Source organism: Schistocerca americana, chromosome 1 (genome assembly GCF_021461395.2).
Source record: "Schistocerca americana isolate TAMUIC-IGC-003095 chromosome 1, iqSchAmer2.1, whole genome shotgun sequence".
Taxonomy (NCBI): domain Eukaryota; kingdom Metazoa; phylum Arthropoda; class Insecta; order Orthoptera; family Acrididae; genus Schistocerca; species Schistocerca americana.
Window position 1 is genome coordinate 747,506,467 of NC_060119.1, and position 14,132 is coordinate 747,520,598.

The following is a 14,132-nucleotide window of genomic DNA, read 5'->3' on the forward strand; positions in this document are numbered from 1 at the left end:
AATGGCAAGAGACTGCTATTTGTTGTTACTTATACTGCTGCTTTCTTTGATAGTATCAACAAGAATCAAATAATAGACTGGGTATGATAGAACATGTTCTGAACGAGAGTTATGCGAAAATTTTTCTGCATTCGAAAATCTTTGCGGCCGCTTCTTTAGTGCATCAGAATCTGCACAGAAATTAGTCATCTTAAATTTAAAATTCTAGTCAGTTGCCGTGCTTCATTTCTGACTGTATCACTATTAGCGTAAGAATAATACGAATATAAACATGACACGATACCTATGTTCTTACGCGTTTGCTGTTGTCTCACTCTAGTTTCGTAGTTTATTAGGCAGACAGGATTTAAATGAGATAGCAGCAAACACGAAAGAATACATGGCAAAATGTTTATATTCGTATTATTCTTATGGTGAAGAGAATACTGCATGTGATTCACATTTCATCAGGTTCCTATTAGCAACCATCTCTTCTCACAGGTAGCAAAAAATTCAGAACGTAGAGTTGACCATATTGACAAACATCCCAAACAGTCTTGCCAGTCGGATTTTCGTAGTACATTGAAATTCTGCTACATTCGAAGATGAACAATACGGAATTTGTATTTACTTCGTTGGATAATGTATGAAAATACAGTGGTAGAAACTGGAGGCGATGGAAAAAAAGCTCGTCTTCCACCCTTTTTTTTTTTTGTTAAAATTTATTAACTGACACAGAGGTTTTGGCGCCAGCATTTATCTTTGTGCCTACAAAGCATGCCTGTGTACCGCTACATATATTTGACGGCAGAAGTTAGTTGTGGCGGCACCTACCAAAATTTTTTAGAGCTTCCGCCTGCTTTGCACTCGATTCTAAGCCGCAGGCGGTTTTTTGGATTACAAAAACCGGAAAAAAAGTGCGGCTTAGATTCGAGTAAATACGGTACACTAACGTAATTCAAGTTTACTGTAGAATGACATTAAAGAGCTAAAGAAGAGAAGAGAAGAAAAATGTAAAAGTGTTGTATGTAAAAGTAAATAATTCACAGTAATTATAGTGAGTACTAGGATAGAATACAGTTACAATTAAGAAGAAAGAAGTAATGGTATGGTTCACGTAGGGAAAATAGAAGAAAAGTCTTAGATTCAAGAGGGTTGTGCTTTGTGCAAAGTTAGCTATAGTTCAAGCCTTTTAGGTGGGGGGCAGGGAGGGCATTGGGGGGAAGCGTCTAGTGGTTTTTGGGAGAGTGGGGAGCCATCTGAGGCCAACTAGGGACGCAGTTAGAGGGGCAGGTGGCAGACAGCTGGACATGTGATTTCATACACTAGGGCATGACATAAAGCACACAACTAACTGATGTGGGGGCACAAGTTGGGTTGGGGTACTAGGCAGTAGATAGTGTACACTCTCTCTCTCTCTCTCTCTCTCTCTCTCTCTCTCTCTCTCTCTCTCTCTCACACACACACACACACACACACACACACTAATGAACAGGTGGAGGGGATTAGGACGCAGTAAGTTCCCATAGGTTTATGCCAGAAAGTTTACGGAAGCGGAGGGATGTGCTGTAAGGATAGCTCCTATCTGCACAGCTTAGAAAAGCTGATGGTGGTGGGGAGAATTCAGATGGCACAGGTTGTGAAGCAGACATTGAAATCATGCGTGTTGTGCCACTGGGTGGTCCACCTTGTTTTTGGCAACAGTTTGGTGGTGGCCATTCATTCTAGTTGACAGCTGGTTGGTTTGTCATACCAATGTAAAACGCAGCGCAGTGGTTGCAGCAGAGCTGGTATATGAGAAGTTATCCAAAATTTTCGGGACTGGAGCTGCCATATGTTGAAAACCTTACCTTTGGACTAATGGTCACCATCAAACTCGAAGTAGTTCCTGCCCACACATTATACACCGGTCCCAGCACTTCTGCCACTGGTCATATGTTTTCTGGAAGTCCTGTTCTATGAGGGTGTTTATCACCGCCAGCAATGCTTCTTGAATCCTCTGTAGAGTGTTGAACTGACGGCCTTTCAACTTGAGTTTCAGTTTTGGGAATAGGGCAAAGTTGCAAGGTGCCAAATCTGGCAAGTACTGTGGGTGGGGTACAACTGCCATGTTGTTTTTTGCCAAAAAGATCCTGGTGAGCAAAGATGTGTGACAGGGCGTGTTGTCGTGATGCAGCAGCCAGTTCCCTTGATGCCAAAGTTCAGGCAGTCGTCGCCGCACGATGATCATGCTCTTCACTTTGCTCCTCACCTTTCTTGCTTTTTTGGGTCTTGGAGAGCCCGGACTCTTCCACTGGAACGATTGTTGCTTTGTCTCTGGGTCATAACCGTAAATCCATCTCTCGTCACCGGTGATAACCCGTGACAAGAAGGTTGGATCATCAGATGCGGTCTGACAAAGATCCGTGCACACTTCAACGCACTGTGCTTTCTGATCGACAGTCAAGATCCTTGGCACAGATTTTGCGGCGACACAATGCATGCCCAATTCATCAGTCAACATACATTGACCCACTTCATCCGCAAGGTCTTGAACAGTTCGACGTCGATCCGCACAAGCCAATTGTTGAAGTTTGGCAACAGTGTCTGGCGTTGTGCGGCTAACGGGCCTTTCAGTGTGAGCATCACCTTCGGCGTCTGTACAGCTGGCCTTGAACCGAGCATGTCACTCAAGCACACGCATACATCTCATGCTCTGTCTCCTAAACACTTGTTGAATCATTGCAAGGGTCTCTGTAGCACTTTTCCCAAGATTCACACAGAATTTGATACACACGCACTGTTCTGTCTGCAGATCCTTCATATAATTTCCACACAGCAAACACAGAGTATTACGGAAATTGCTGTGGACATGCAACACGTCCTCCCAGCTGACTGACACTCCGTACACTGCCACTTCAGATACGCAGCTCTCGCCACCTAGCGGTGCAGAGATCTTCTACTACTTTCCAGATGGCAGCACCAGTCCCGAAAATTTTGGATTCCACCTTGTATAACACGGCTGCTTGCACAGGTGGTCCTGTCTCTGATGTGGTAGAATAAGACTGTGATGGGACTGGAGCAGGTGGTGCTTGGGGTGGATTGGGCAGGTCTTGCATCTGGGTCTTTCCCAGGCGTATGATCCCTGTGACAGTGTATTGGAGGTGGGAGGGGCATACAAGTGGACTAGGATGTTGTGGAGGTTGTGTGGACAGTGGAACACTACTTTGGGAGGGGTTGGAAGTATCTTGGGTAGGATACCCCTCATTTCAGGGTATGATGATAAATAATCAAAGCCCTGACTGGGGATGTGGTTCAGTTGTCCCAGTCTGGGGTGGTGTTGGGTGACAAGGGTTTACTTCTTTGTGGTTGGTTCTTTTGATTGATGTGAGAATCAGGTGTGTGTGTGTGTGTGTGTGTGTGTGTGTGTGTGTGAAGATACGGTATGGGAGATCTATTTGTGAATGGTCTGGAGGGTATTGCCTCTCTGCGAAGGCCTTTGTGAGGCCTTCAGCAACTGGGTAAGAAACATCACTGCAGATGTGTCTGACATGGATGGCCAGGTTGTATGAGAGCGATTTTTTTAGTGAGGAAGGGGTGGTAGCTGTCAAAGTGCAGATGCTGTTGGCGATCAGTGGATCTGATGTAGACCAAGGTGTGAATGGAGCCACCTGAGAGGAGGAGATTGACATCTAGGAAGGTGGCATGATGGGTGGAGGAGGACCAGATTAAGTGGATAGGAGAGAAGGTGTTGATGTTGTGGAGGAATGAGGATAAGATGTCCAGGCCTTGGGTCCAGGTTATAGAGATGTGATCAGTAAACCTGAACCAGACTAGAGGTTTAGGGTTTTGGGAAGCTAGGAATGTTTCCTCTAGATGGCCCATGAAGAAGGTGGCATCGGATGGTGCCATGCGGGGCCCCTGGCTGTGCACCTTCCCTTCAGAGGTGAAGTAGTTTTGGGTTAGGATGTAGTTGGTTAGGTGTTTGAGGAATGAAGTGGTGGGTTTAGAATCTGCAGAGCATTGGGAGAGGTTGAGTTCAATTGTTGTGAGATCATGGGCATGAGGATGTTGGTATATAGTGAGGTTGCATGAACAGTGACGAGTAGGGATCTGGAAGTTAGGGGTGTAGGGATGATGGAGAGCTGGTGCAGGAAGTGGTTGGTTTGTCTTATGTGGGAGGCTGGGTTTTGGACAATTGGTTGGAGATGTTCTTCAACAAGAGCTGAGATTCTTTTAGTGAGTCTCTGTAACCAGCCACAATGGGGTGCCCAAGATTGTTAGGTTTGTGGGTTTTGGGGAGTGTGTAGAAGGTGGGTGTGGGGGCTGATGTTGAGGTGAGTAGGGAGGGGGATTCAGGGGAGAGGTCTGGGAAGGGACTAAGGATTTCAGCAGGGATTAGAGGTTATGTTGGCCTTTAGGATGGGGTCACTTTGGCAGATATTGTAGATGGTGGTGCCGGACTACTTGTGCAGGTCCTCTGCTAGGTAGTCACTCTGGTTCATCACAGCAGTGGTGGAACATTTGTCTACCAGGAGGATGATCAGATCAGCATCCATTTTTAGGTTGTGGAGGACAGTCCTTTATTCTGTTGAAAGGTAGTTTTACGTAATGAGGGACCTGGGGAAGGATGGTGAGACCATGTTGGAAGTTAGGAATTTCTGGAAGGTGACCAGTGGATATTCAGGTGGGAATGTGCAGAAGGTCATAGTTGGGTGGTGGTATGAAGTGGGACAATCAGGGTTTGATGTTGGGATTGTATTGGTTTTGGTTGGAGAGGTTGGAAGCAAAGAAGTGTTTCCACTGCAGAGAGTGGAAGAAGGAAAGTAGTAGGTATTTTACAAGTCCAACATGGTTAAACCTGTGAATCGGCCTTTGTCTAGGACTGAAACTTCTGTTTTGGGGGGAGAGGTTAACAGCAGTGTTCAGGGGTTGTTTCGGCTCTAGATTCCGTGGAGTGTTGTTAGGGGTTTTTGGAGGATGTAGTCTGGATGTTATGAGGGGTTCACAAGGAGTACATGAGCTTATTTAGACTTACTTATGTGTTTTTCTTTCTTATATGCTTTTATGAATATTTATTGTGTGAAGAGTTCTATTTTTCAGCATTTCTAGCAGAAAAGAGACAACACTTTGATGTGGCATCAATTTGCCGTTAGCATGATTTCATTACTAACTGGCATTGTTCATTGCTATGTATTGTGTACATAAGAACTTGCAGTCATTCAGAAGAGTAGTCCGAGTTTTTCAAACCAATCATATGGCATAGGGCGATTACCAAATCGCAATATGCAGAGTACAAATTTTTTTTTTTTTTTTTAAGTTGGTCCACACCCCCTGTTGCACTGCTTCCAACACTGACCTGGAACATTTACGACCTTCATTCTGGTAAAATTCTGAAACATTTGAGTTGGTAGAGATGGAAGCCAACACTTGAGATGTGGGATCTAAACATAATTTATTGGTTGTGAATTGCACATTAAAAATGAAGAACCTGTAGGAAGGTAGAAAATTAAGAGAGCTGCAGTGTGGGTAAGTTAATAGTTTCAAAGGCAGCATTAGGAAGCAATTTACTGAAACGGGGGAAATGAATATAACATAACATGAATGAGAAAGTTTCATGAAAGAAATAGCCTTGGCAGCAGAAGATCAAACAAGTTTTAGAAATCATTGGCTAATGTGCCTGATGCCAAATTAAGATGATGAAAGGAGAATATATAAAAATGTAGCATACGAACCAGAAAGAAGGGAATACAGATGTGTAAAAAACGAGATTAATTAATCAGTGACTAAAAGTATAGTACGGATAGATAAAAAAGTCTGCTCACAAAGTGGTGGCAGGAGAAAACACATAAGATGTGAAAATGCACAAGCAGTAGTTCCTAATTCTGGCAGAAGGGCTGAAGGGAGAGGAAGATTAATGAAGAAATAGGACTGATGAGGTCTAGCAAATGGGAAGAGTTACAGAAAAGTTGCCCCGAACCCCTGGTCAGGGAATATTTATTTTTTATGGGAGCTGAAAAAAAAATCATTGAAACTTCCTGGCAGATTAAAACTGTGTGCCAGACTGAGACTCGAACTCGCTTGCCTTTTGCGAGCAAGTGCTCTACCAACTGAGCTGCTTATAAGCCATCCTCACAGCTTCAGTTCTGCCAGTACCTCGTCTCCTACATTCCAAATTTCACAGGAGCTCTTCTGCAAACCATGCACAACTAGCACTCCTGGAAGAAGAGATATTGCGAATATATGGCTTAGCCACGGCCTGGGGGATGCTTCCGGAAAGAGATTTTCACTCTGCAGCGGAGTGTGTGCTGATATGAAACTTCCTGGCGGATTAAAACTGTGTGCCGGACTGAGACTCATACTCAGGACCTTGACCACGAAAGGCAAAGGTTCCGAATTTGAGTCTCGGTCCAGCACACAGTTTTAATCCGCCAAGAAGTTTCATATCAGCACACACTCCACTGCAGAGTGAAAATCTCATTCTGGAAAAATTCATTCTATGCATACACACTGGGTGAAATTTGAAAACCTGGGAACTTAAAGGTGGAAGGCAGGGTAATAAGCAAGACAGAGATTACTGAAAAAATGTTGTGACGTAGTTATAAGAATGGAAAGCATTGTATAGGTTAGAAGGTGCCGGGAGGGGGGGGGGGGGGGGGGAGGAGGTAGCCATATCAGAAAATAAACATAAAAAAAATAAAAAGGTAAAAGGGACTCAAGAAGGAATAGTTACTGAACAGACATTCTGAGACCATAGAAGATAATAAATTTACGGCAGTGGTGAAGGTTGGGGTTGTTAAAGGAGGTTAGCTGAGGTTGGTTTGCAGGAGAAGAGTGATGTTCGATGGTGTGTCTTTTTTTGGAGCTGGATTGGAACAGGAATGAAAACACCACTATTGAGGCAGTTATAGGAGAAGGTAGGACAGCTTTTTGAGGTAAAGTCTGGGCTGTTGTAGTAGTCTGTGGTTTTCTTTGCAAATGATACTGTCCAAGTATATGTGAGGGGCAGATAACTGCTGAATTTTAAAAGGAGAGAAGTCTGATGAAATGGAAAATGGCAGAAGAGGTGTATTATAGATCAGAGATTATTATTTTGGTAAGTGTAAGAGAGTCCAGAATCCGGAACTTTCAAAGTTAGGGTTGTGGGGGTAACTTCCAGGAACAGGCAAGGTTCCAGGAACAGGTGAGTTTCAAGGAACAGAATGTGGGACCTCAGTTTAGACAGTGTGAAATATTTAATGACATTTGTGACACAAGAGGAGTGTTTGAAGTATTAAGAGGGGGGTAGAGTGGTGAAGAAAAAAAAGCAGAGAGAAGGAAAATGAGAGAAAGAAGAGAAGGAAAGGGGAAGACAAAGAAGGGAAAAGATAAAAATTCAAACGAAAATTGTGAAGAGATAAGAGCTAAGAGTAAGTAATGGGTTGGTATGAAGAGGTGAGAGTTTCTTGTGAGAAAACTGGTCAATATGGTAAAGTGAAAAAAAATTACGACAGTAAATCACAATTTGAAAATTTGTGAAAAAGACATGGAAACAGAGCAAGGAAGTCTTGGAGAAAACGAAACGTCCTGTATTTGGGAAATACGCTAATGCAGGAAATGGCAGTAATAGTCAGTCAGTGTGGCTTGGCATAAAACAAAAGCACAAAAACACGAAAGAATCGCATAAAAGCAAGGTAAGTGGTGGGAAAGAAAGAAAAGTGGTAGAAGTTTGGCATATGACTAGCTGAAAGATGATATGAAAATGAAGCAGCCCTGCATTGTATAGTGGACCATAAACAACATACGAGGGTGGTTTGAAAAGTTCTCATAGTCGCCACGAGAGGTCAGCGCTAGTGCAATGAGTTGTTAACGTGATATTCATTGGACATGTTGCCTGTAAACATGTGCCATGTCAATGCTCTTGGAAGAGAGCTGTGGCGGTGATGTGGCTCTGTTGTTGTTCCCACATAGTGATTTACGAAGATGCAAAAAATCAAGATTCGTGCAGTGATTAAGCACTTTGTAAAGAAAGGTATGAAAGCAAGGGACATTCATGCTGATCTCCAGAATACACTGGGCGACTCTGTTCCTTCAAATTGAACCATTGTCAAGTGGACAAATGAATCTAAATTCGGTCGGGAGAGATCAGGCGATGATCCGCGCAGTGGTCGGCCAAGACGTGTCACTACTTCATAAATCATTGCAAAAGTGCACAAAATGGTCATGGAGGATTCCCGATTGAAAGTGTGTGAAATTGTTCACGCTTGCCCAAAGCTTATCTGAAAGGGTGTATCACATTTTAACTGAACAATTAGAAATGAAAAAATTATCTGCAAGATGGGTGCCGCGACTCTTGATGCTGGATCAGAAAGGCATGAGAATGGACATATCGGAACAATGTTTGGCCCATTTTAAGAGAAATGAACAAGATTTTTTGCACCAGTTTGTGACCACAGATGAAACTTGGTTGCACTACTATAACCCAGAGACAAAATAACAGTCAGAGCAGTGGAAACATACTGATGCTCCGCCACCAAAGAAAGCAAAGAAATTCCTTTGGCGGGGAAGGTCATGGAATTGGTATTCTGTGATGTGACTGGGATTGTTGTTTGTAGATTATCTCCCCAGTGGGCAAACAGTTACTGGAGAATACTATGCTAACCTCCTGGACAAACTGCAACAAAAGATATACAAAAAAAGGCAGGTTTAGCAAGGAAGAAAGTCGTCTTCTATCAAGACAATGCATGCCTGCAAACATGCCGTCGCCATGACAAAATTACACAAACTAAGGTATGAATTGTTGCCACTCCCATCAGACTTCCATCTCTTCCAAAAACTGAAAATTTCACTTCAAATGGAAAATGGAAAGCTGGAGTTGACAACTATTTTACAGGCCTGGGGGAAACTCGTGGTCGAGATGGGATCAGGGCAGTGGAACATCGTTGGACCAAGTGTATTAATCTACAATGAGACTACATTGAAAAATAATAATAAAAAAAAAGTTTCAGTGATGTAAGTACTTTTTCTCTGTTCTGTTCCGAGAACTTTTCAAACCACCCTCATATAATTGGGTGGATAAGAAATCTCCTCATCAAGTGGCGGCAAAAGAAAATGCACAGATGTTAAGAAATGTGCACATTTCCTTAACTTTTACATGTGTTTCCTTCTGTTGCTACTTGGTAAGTAATTTTTTTTATCCACACAGTTATATTTTCAAAAGGGAACTATAAACAAAGTGTTACAGGAAAATTCATAAAGACGACTGGACCTTTCTACAAGCATGAAAATCGGTAGTAGATATAAGGGGCAGATTTGGTGAATAGTAGGTGGTACAGATAAATAAATGAACAAACGAGCACATTGGGTTGAAAACAGATATGACATTTTGGACAAGATATATGACAACAAAGACTGAAAAGTGGTTTACATAAGGAGAAATGATGGCCACAAGGGCTATATACCAGTGAAAATAATTAATGTTTGATTTTATAATCATCATCATCATCATCATCATTGTTTCCCCTGTATCCAACATCTGGTCGGGTTAGGGTATCAATGGGACTTTGCCTCTTTACGCGGTCTTTTCACCATTCTTCTTCCACAATTTGGTTCCACAGCAGGTTTCTCCTCCTAAAACTTATCATTATTGTATCAGTCTATTTTGTTCTCAGTCTTCCTCTTGGCCTTTTGCCCTCAATCTTGAACTCCATCATTTTTCTTGGTATCCTTTCCTCTCCCATCTTCTTCACATGCCCAAACCATTTTAATCTATTCTTCTCAATTTTTTCAGTGAACTTCTCCACTCCAGTTTCCTTACTAACATCGTTATTTTTCACTCTGTCTCTCCTCATTTTCCCTAGCATACTTCTCAGAAACTTCATTTCACTCTCTTCTAGTCGTAGTCCAAATCTCTGAGCTGTAAATTAGTATGGGTGTGAAGTAAGTCTTGTATAGCACCAGCTTGCACCTCATTGGCACTTCCCTTCCCCACATCAAGTCCCTCACACACTGGTAAAATGTACTACTCTGTTCTATTGCTAATTTCTTTCTCCAAATGAGCATTCCACATTAATACACTTCCCAAATATTTAAAGTCATCCACTATTTCAATATCCCGTCCCTTAATATGTATTTGTCCCTTGCCCTCTCTATCCCCTCTGGTTACAACCACGGTCTTGCTTTTCTCCACACTAAATTTCATTCCATAATTTTCGACCTTATCATTTAGGATGTCTATTTGTTTTTGTACCTCTATACTGCTTGTCCCCCATACCACAATATCATCCACAAATAGTAACAGCTTCATTTCCCTTCCTTTAAGGGCTTCTTTTGTCTCTCTGCCTATTTCATCCATCACCATTATAAATAGTAGTAGTGATATCACACTTACTTGTCTTAGTCCCATAACATTCTTAAACCATTCAGTTCTTCCAGCTGGTGTCTGCACACAACTAGAGCTTTTTTCATACATTGCCTGGATGACTTCAAGTGTTTGCTTTCCAACTCCCTTTTTCTTCAAGGTTGTCCATACCTTTTCTGATGGAACACTGGCATATGCTTTCACTAGGTCGAGAAATGTCATCACCAGATCTTTCCCATACTCCCAGTGTCTATGCATCAACTGTCTCATACTAAAGATTGGGTCCACTGTTTATGTACCATGATGAAAGCCATACCGCTTCTCTTCTAACTGCTCTTCCACTTTTTCTCTCTCTCTTCTTTCCACTATCCGCTCCACTATTTTTGGTACTTGGGATATGAGTGTGATCCCTCAATAGTTGTCACATACTTTCCTGTCACCCTTCTTGAAAACTGGGATTGTTATTCCCTTTCCCCATTCTTCAGGTACACATTCTTGGGTCCAAGTGCATCTTATTAGTCTATATAGCCACTGTAGCCCAACTGGTCCAGCTGCCTTTATTATCTCCACAGTAATTTCGTCTATCCCAGGTGCCTTTCCTGTTTTCATTCTTCTCAGAGCTAGTTCCACTTCTAATATTGTTATATTCTCCTCGTCTTCCAGACACCTGCCCCCCTGCCGTACTTTTATTCCCTTTCCATTGCCATTGCCATTCTTCACATTTAGTAATTTATCAAAGTACTCTTTCCATCTTTCCTTTATCTCGTGTGGTTGCATCATTAGCTCTTCGCTTTCCCCTTTCACTAGCTTTGTGTATGTTTTTTCCTTTCTCATACTCATTGTAATTCCATATATCATCCTCATACCACTAGTAACATCTTTTTCCAACTCTCGGGTGAATTTCTCTTAGCTTTTCCTCGTTTCTTCTGCTACCATTTTCTTACACTTATTTTTACTATCCTGGAATTTCCTTTTACTTTCAGCTGTTCAGTCTCTGTTCCATTCATTCCAGGCTTTCTTCTTTTCTTTTACTGCCTCTTTCAACCTCTCATGCCACCATAGTGTCTCCTTTTCCTTTACCCTTCCGGACAGTCTGCCACAGGTCTTCTCAGCAGAGCTTACAAACATTTCTTTGAACTTACGCCATTCCTCTTCCACATTGTCATACTCGGAGTTAGGGATTTTACGCTTAAGTAACTCCTTAAATTTTTCTTGTACCATGCCATCCTTTAGTTTCCACTTTTTTATTTTCCTTTCCCTTTCTTCCTTTATGTCTTTTAATTTCTTGAATCTCATCTTTGCCACCACCACTCGATGGTCTCCATCAAAAGCCTGTCCTGGGATTGCAGGTACATCCATCAACTGTCTCTTATTTTCCTTTTCCAACAGAAAGTAATCGATGACCGTCTTCGTCCGTCTATCACCCCATCCATATCTCGTTATCTTTCGGCCATTCTTTTTACGGAACCCTTTGTTGCCCACAATCACCCTGTTTCTTTTACAGAAATCAACCAGTTTCTATCCTTCCTCCCATATCCATATGGGCCAATTATCTCCTCCTTCCTTAGCCTTTCTTTGCCTACCTGTGCATTTAGGCCAGCCATTACTATTGCTTCCGCATCTGTAATTACTCTCTAATACCTCTAGAAAATCCTCAATGTTCTCTTCTTTATTTCCTGTTTGTGGTACATATACTTGGATGAAGTCCTTCACTACACTCCTGGAAATGGAAAAAAGAACACATTGACACCAGTGTGTCAGACCCACCATACTTGCTCCGGACACTGCGAGAGGGCTGTACAAGCAATGATCACACGCACGGCACAGCGGACACACCAGGAACCGCGGTGTTGGCCGTCGAATGGCGCTAGCTGCGCAGCATTTGTGCACCGCCGCCGTCAGTGTCAGCCAGTTTGCCGTGGCATACGGAGCTCCATCGCAGTCTTTAACACTGGTAGCATGCCGCGACAGCGTGGACGTGAACCGTATGTGCAGTTGACGGACTTTGAGCGAGGGCGTATAGTGGGCATGCGGGAGGCCGGGTGGACGTACCGCCGAATTGCTCAACACGTGGGGCGTGAGGTCTCCACAGTACATCGATGTTGTCGCCAGTGGTCGGCGGAAGGTGCACGTGCCCGTCGACCTGGGACCGGACCGCAGCGACGCACGGATGCACGCCAAGACTGTAGGATCCTACGCAGTGCCGTAGGGGACCGCACCGCCACTTCCCAGCAAATTAGGGACACTGTTGCTCCTGGGGTATCGGCGAGGACCATTCGCAACTGTCTCCATGAAGCTGGGCTACGGTCCCGCACACCGTTAGGCCGTCTTCTGCTCACGCCCCAACACCGTGCAGCCCGCCTCCAGTGGTGTCGCGACAGGCGTGAATGGAGGGACGAATGGAGACGTGTCGTCTTCAGCGATGAGAGTCTCTTCTGCTTTGGTGCCAATGATGGTCGTATGCGTGTTTGGCGCCGTGCAGGTGAGCGCCACAATCAGGACTGCATACGACCGAGGCACACAGGGCCAACACCCGGCATCATGGTGTGGGGAGCGATCTCCTACACTGGCCGTACACCACTGGTGATCGTCGAGGGGACACTGAATAGTGCACGGTACATCCAAACCGTCATCGAACCCATCGTTCTACCATTCCTAGACCGGCAAGCGAACTTGCTGTTCCAACAGGACAATGCACGTCCGCATGTATCCTGTGCCACCCAACGTGCTCTAGAAGGTGTAAGTCAACTACCCTGGCCAGCAAGATCTCCGGATCTGTCCCCCATTGAGCATGTTTGGGACTGGATGAAGCGTCGTCTCACGCGGTCTGCACGTCCAGCACGAACGCTGGTCCAACTGAGGCGCCAGGTGGAAATGGCATGGCAAGCCGTTCCACAGGACTACATCCAGCATCTCTACGATCGTCTCCATGGGAGAATAGCAGCCTGCATTGCTGCGAAAGGTGGATATACACTGTACTAGTGCCGACATTGTGCATGCTCTGTTGCCTGTGTCTATGTGCCTGTGGTTCTGTCAGTGTGATCATGTGATGTATCTGACCCCAGGAATGTGTCAATAAAGTTTCCCCTTCCTGGGACAATGAATTCACGGTGTTCTTATTTCAATTTCCAGGAGTGTATATTCCTTGTCCTCGGCCGAATCCTCATCACTCTATCACTTGTGTATTCTACTGCTTCCACCTATTCCTCTAGGTTGATTTTATAATATGGATGGATAAAAAAGCTACTCCTGTAAGAATGCAATCATTATTACTGCCTTTAGATCTTTTGAGATGTTTCCTCAAATAAATGAAAATGTATATAGTGATGCCTCTTCCTTTTCATGTGTCTTGCTGCTGGGCATTTCTCTTCCAAGTCCAGGAATTTGATGGGTTGTTTTTACTAATCTGCTCTTTCCACCTACTTACCAGTGATCTCTCATTTCCATTGTGAATATCCATTGTGAAATCCGTTTGCAGTCACTTCTGCAGAAGATCATCTTGCAACCTTACATTCGTTTTGTTGCTCCTGACCCTTAATTTTTCTTCCTCTCCAATTCTTTTATAGTCTTCCTGTCCAACGTTACGCATATGCCTTTTGTATCTCGGATACTCTTGTATTTCCTTCTTTCATCCACAAGCGAAACTCTACATTATGTGTTACTGTTACAGCAGTGATTTGTAATTATATATACAGTGTAGCAGCTATTTTTGTCTGTGCAAATATTAAAGCTTCTAATGAACCAAACGAACAACTGGAGATGATGCTGATCCTGTTTACATAATTTGGTAGGAATTTCTCTCCATAGACAGTCCAATAAAAGCAGAACAGTTTAT

General features: G+C 43.5%; 1 protein-coding gene across 3 annotated transcripts in view; it reads left to right on the top strand.

The window, feature by feature from the left end:
• Positions 1–14,132, top strand: part of LOC124611079 (cation-independent mannose-6-phosphate receptor) — a 619,359-nt gene that overhangs the window by 39,331 nt on the left and 565,896 nt on the right. The gene's annotated exons all lie outside the window — the stretch shown is intronic.